This window comes from Sinocyclocheilus grahami, unplaced genomic scaffold (assembly GCF_001515645.1).
Source record: "Sinocyclocheilus grahami isolate Dianchi unplaced genomic scaffold, SAMN03320097.WGS_v1.1 scaffold1679.1, whole genome shotgun sequence".
Lineage (NCBI taxonomy): Eukaryota > Metazoa > Chordata > Actinopteri > Cypriniformes > Cyprinidae > Sinocyclocheilus > Sinocyclocheilus grahami.
The window spans coordinates 160,794-166,793 of record NW_015506858.1 but is presented as its reverse complement, the minus strand read 5'-3'; positions in this window follow the sequence as shown (position 1 = coordinate 166,793).

The following is a 6,000-nucleotide window of genomic DNA, read 5'->3' as shown; positions in this document are numbered from 1 at the left end:
GAGGTACTTAACATACGATGGTACTTTAGGAGTCAGCTGTCCACGACGGTCCTTAAGATATCAGCACAATAACACACTCAGCACAATATCGTCTAATTATCGTTATCGATAAAATCCCAGAAAATATCGAGATATTATTTTTCACACCCCTGCCCCCAACACTGATTGTGTCATTGATAAAACATGCATTTTCTGCAAGGCTGCTTTGAAATGATATCCTGTAAAATGTGTTATACAAATAAAGATGGAGTGAACACTAACCTGTTTGCTTTTTTTAGCACAGCAGAATGACACAGCGAATGGGGGGAGGATGTCTCCGAAAAAGAGACGTATCGAAAGTAAGAAAACATTTATTTTATTTTGTTATTAGACAATAATTTGCTCAATCCTTAATAATATTAGCATTGTTTTGATTTATTATTCATTTTTAAAACAGATGCGTTCAAACACATTCTGGAAACATGAGATTTCAACAGCGTAACAATCGTATACAAGATCATTCTAATAATAATAATAATTCTTTATCACCTGGACAACTGATTCATAACCCAAATATGATGTGGTAAATCAGCTCAAAAGGGAAATATTTATGACTAATTATAACTGGTTATGATTAATAATAAATATTTAGATTAGATCTTAGAATTAACTGTAGCAGAATCAATATTATAATTACTTGATCTGTCCGTCCACCGAGCAGACAATATAATAATTTATCAATTCAAGGAAAGATTATTTTCCTGGCCAAGGAAGAATAACTTCCCTTCTTTATGCAGTGCTAGCAGTCATTTAGCATATGTAGCAAGGGTTCAAAACATTCATTGACTTCGAATTGTGAGCAAAGCACAGAGACAATCAGTTGTGAATATAAGGGATTTAATAAATGAAACTATATCTAACATATAACTAAGCAAAACACATATATACAGAATGAAGTAAAGTCAGGAAAAGAGAGAGAGAGTAAAAGAATGGCAGTATTTCACATCAATTTTAAACACAACCTAATGAGAATCATCAAAGAATCAAAAATCACCTTAAAGGGGCTCAAGCTTAAACACGCATCTAAATAATTGTAAACGGTTACTTGCATTGGCTTCGATTGCTGAACAAGAGTCCTGATGTGGTAGACAACGGAGGTCTTTGATGACTTATTTAGGAGTGAGCTGGAAGTTTACTTCTGTTTCTTCTGAAGAAGGAAGAGTCCAGAGCGCATCTAAGTTACTTGAAGATAAAAAACTGCTGACAGACAGACTCAAGAGAAGAGTCTTGAGAGTCTTGGAAAGTGTCGTCTCAAAAGAAGAGGGTTTCTGAGCCAAGATCATTTTGGGCTAATGCCTTTTGAGGGTTTCTATTCTATTCTATTCACTGCTTAGCATCTCCTTGATAGTGGGGATAATTATTTGGCAATTTAGCCCCCATATAAATGTAAAGTCTGTGACCAGGACTGTAATTTATATGCAAATGTCAAAGGCTAAAAGGGGTTCAAAAATCACCTTAAAGGGGCTCAAGCTTAAACACGCATCTAAATAATTGTAAACGGTTACTTGCATTGGCTTCGATTGCTGAACAAGAGTCCTGATGTGGTAGACAACGGAGGTCTTTGATGACTTATTTAGGAGTGAGCTGGAAGTTTACTTCTGTTTCTTCTGAAGAAGGAAGAGTCCAGAGCGCATCTAAGTTACTTGAAGATAAAAAACTGCTGACAGACAGACTCAAGAGAAGAGTCTTGAGAGTCTTGGAAAGTGTCGTCTCAAAAGAAGAGGGTTTCTGAGCCAAGATCATTTTGGGCTAATGCCTTTTGAGGGTTTCTATTCTATTCTATTCACTGCTTAGCATCTCCTTGATAGTGGGGATAATTATTTGGCAATTTAGCCCCCATATAAATGTAAAGTCTGTGACCAGGACTGTAATTTATATGCAAATGTCAAAGGCTAAAAGGGGTCTCTTAAGCCATAAACCCCAAAGACCATCCATGATTTTATGCAGACCGTTCAATGAAGTATGACTGCACAGATGACCAGAAGGATGGTAGTACAGCATTTGCTCTAAACATAGTGGTAACCAACATAACTGGCGATGTTAACATGAGCCTTCATGTGGTGAGTGTCTGATCACTAACATACTGTAATATTGTATATCTAGTGGAGTGTCTCACTCTACCGCGAAGAACAAAAATGGTAAGAATAGTTGTAGAACACTGTTTATTATTAAATAAAATGCTCCTGTTAATGATATCACTTTCCATCTTTGTCCTGATGTTTAGAAGTTCTTCAGAACGTAAAGAATGAGATGAAATCAAGAATGATGAGGGAATCTGAGTGGATTTTGGAGGGAAGCGCATCAAAGTCGGTCTCTCTGAACAAGATCTACACACAACTGTCTATCATCAATGACGAGTCGGACCCCATCAACAGAGAACATGAGATCTGGCAGATCGAGACGACGCATGATTTAAACACATCAGCGCCGACGGACATCAACTACAGTCAAATCCTTCAACCGCCCACAGATGAGAACAGAACCATAAAGACCGTTCTGACCAAAGGAATTGCTGGAATTGGGAAAACTTTCACCATGCAGAAGTTTGTCCTCGACTGGGCAAGATATCACTTTCCATCTTTGTCCTGATGTTTAGAAGTTCTTCAGAACGTAAAGAATGAGATGAAATCAAGAATGATGAGGGAATCTGAGTGGATTTTGGAGGGAAGCGCATCAAAGTCGGTCTCTCTGAACAAGATCTACACACAACTGTCTATCATCAATGACGAGTCGGACCCCATCAACAGAGAACATGAGATCTGGCAGATCGAGACGACGCATGATTTAAACACATCAGCGCCGACGGACATCAACTACAGTCAAATCCTTCAACCGCCCACAGATGAGAACAGAACCATAAAGACCGTTCTGACCAAAGGAATTGCTGGAATTGGGAAAACGTTCACCATGCAGAAGTTTGTCCTCGACTGGGCAAGCGAAGAATCAAACCAAGATCTGGAGTTTGTGTTTCTCTTCCCGTTCAGAGAGCTGAACTTGGTTGAGGAAGAAAAGCAGAGTCTTTTTGACCTGATCTGTGTGTTTTACCCTGAGTTTAGAGAGATGAGACAGATCACTGAATGGATCTGCAATAGGAAGGTTCTGTTCATCTTAGATGGTCTGGATGAATATAAAAAGGTTTTGAAGTTTCAGAACGACCTTTTGTCGGATGTGACCAAAGAAGCCACAGTGGACGTCCTTCTGGTAAACCTTCTGCGAGGAAAACTGCTTCCGTCCGCTCACGTGTGGATCACCAGCCGTCCCGTCGCAGCTGGACAGCTTCCGTCTGAGGTCTTCATACATGGGTACATCACACAGATCAGAGGATTCAGAGATGAGCAAAAGGAGGAGTACTTCGAGAGGCAGTTTGAGAATCCAGAGCAAAGAAAAGAACGTTCAGAGAGCTGAACTTGGTTGAGGAAGAAAAGCAGAGTCTTTTTGACCTGATCTGTGTGTTTTACCCTGAGTTTAGAGAGATGAGACAGATCACTGAATGGATCTGCAATAGGAAGGTTCTGTTCATCTTAGATGGTCTGGATGAATATAAAAAGGTTTTGAAGTTTCAGAACGACCTTTTGTCGGATGTGACCAAAGAAGCCACAGTGGACGTCCTTCTGGTAAACCTTCTGCGAGGAAAACTGCTTCCGTCCGCTCACGTGTGGATCACCAGCCGTCCCGTCGCAGCTGGACAGCTTCTGTCTGAGGTCTTCATACATGGGTACATCACACAGATCAGAGGATTCAGAGATGAGCAAAAGGAGGAGTACTTCGAGAGGCAGTTTGAGAATCCAGAGCAAAGAAAAGACGTCCTCCGTCACCTAAAGTCTCAAAAGAGCCTGTGGATATTGTGCCACATACCTCTGTCTTGCTGGATTTCATCGGTTGTTCTCAAAGACATCATCGAAAATCAAAACAAATATAGAAAGATGCCCTCAAATCTGACAGAAATGTACATCCACTATCTGCTCATTCAGAGTGGACTGAGCCACAAGAGATACCAAGTGGAAGAGCTGTCACAGCAAGACGCTCTCCAGAAACATAAAGAAGTGATTATGAAACTGGCAGAGCTGGCATACAGGCAGCTGAAGGAACAGAATGCCATCTTCAGAGAAGAAGACTTGAAGAAATATGATATCACTGTTGAAGAAGCGTCTCAGTATCCCGGCGTCATTACCTGTGTCTCAAAGTGCACATTTGGATATAAGAAGACCAAACTTTTCAGCTTTGTGCATCTCAGTGTCCAGGAGTTCTTTGCAGCCATGTTTGCGTTTCAAGAATTTCTATCAGGAAAACAAGACTCCCTGGAACTGATTACAGCTAAAAAGAGACCCAACTCTAATTTGTGTGACTTCATCAAAAATTTGATTGATGAGGCCTTGGAAAGCAAAAATGGACACTTGGACCTTTTTAACTGCTTTGTCTTTGGGATTTCTTGTGATTCCAGCAGACAGTTACTTGAAGGATTCCTGCCTTCAGTCTGGAGCAGTAGTTCAGATGATCACAGAAAGGTGGCCACGTACTGTACATCAAGTCTTTAAAGAGGAAAGGTCTGTCTTCTGAGAGATGCATCGGTCTCGTTCGTTGTCTGGTGGAGCTCAAGTCAGTTTTTGAAGAAATGCATGAGCTTCTTGTACGCTCACAGTGCAGAGAGCCCCTCACACTGTTCCAGTGCACGCTTCTGGCTTTCCAGTTTGTGATGTCAGATACGAAACTCGATGAGTTTGACCTCAGGAAATACAACATCCCCTTAGACGGGTTTCAGAGATTCTCCCCAGCCATCACACACTTCAGAAAGGCTCTGTAAGTACTGTGAGGCTAAACATCTTCAGAATGTTTCGTTAAATATTCCCAGTTGAATTTGAATATTATAGAGTTTAAATGCAAAATTGTAACAGTTTAAAAGCAACATTGCAACAGTTAATTGCAAGATTGTAACCATTTTAATGCAAGATTGTGAGTTTTAATGTGAAATTGTAACAGTGAAATGCAAGATTGTGACAGTTTTAATGAAAAATTGCAAGTTAAATGCAAATTTGTTAGTTTTGATGCAAAATGTTAATAGTTTGAAATTAAAATTTTATGTTTTAATGCAAAATTGTAACAGGATAAACGCAAATGTGCAACAGTGAAATGCGAAATTGTTACAGTTTTAATGCAAAATTGTAACCGTTTAAAAGCAAAATAGCTAGATTTAATGCAAAATCATAACAGTTTAAAGCAAAATGTTAAGTTTAAATGTGAGATTGTAACCGTTTTGATAAAAATGTTAACAGTTTAAAAGCAAAATTGTAACAATTTTAATGTAAGACTGTTAGTTTAAATGCAAAATTGCAACAGTTAAATGCTAAATTGTTACAGTTTATGCAAAATGTTAACAGTTTAAATACAAAATTGTTAGCTTAAATTCAACATTTTAACAGTTTAAAAGCAAAATTTTAACAGTTTAATTGCAATATCGTGAGTTTTAACCACTGATCTATAATAGAGACCCGGATTGCTCATGACGTCATGAAAGTGAAGCCGCCGCGCCGCCATATTGGTATTCCCCACTATTCCCATACAGTCCATTGAGTTAACAGGAAAAAGTGCGAATTCAATGAGAAAACCACCTAACAAGTCAGCGTTTTTAAATCTGAAGTATCCCTGTACATTCTTACAATGCAAATTTATTTTAATGTCGGGAATTTCCCCTGCTTATTAAAAATAATATTATTTATTATTATTATATTTTAATTTAATATCTTATTTTTTACATACTGGTAAAAAAAAAAATGTATAGCCTGAATGCACTGTAAGTCGCTTTGGATAAAAGCGTGTGCTAAATGCATAAATGTAATATAATGTAAAAAGTTACGTTCATTACAGTAGCGAACCTCAGATGAGCATGATAAACATCAGACGGACACGACCTCAACATATATACAGAATATATAAAAAATGACAAAATGTTCATTCTGAAATCTT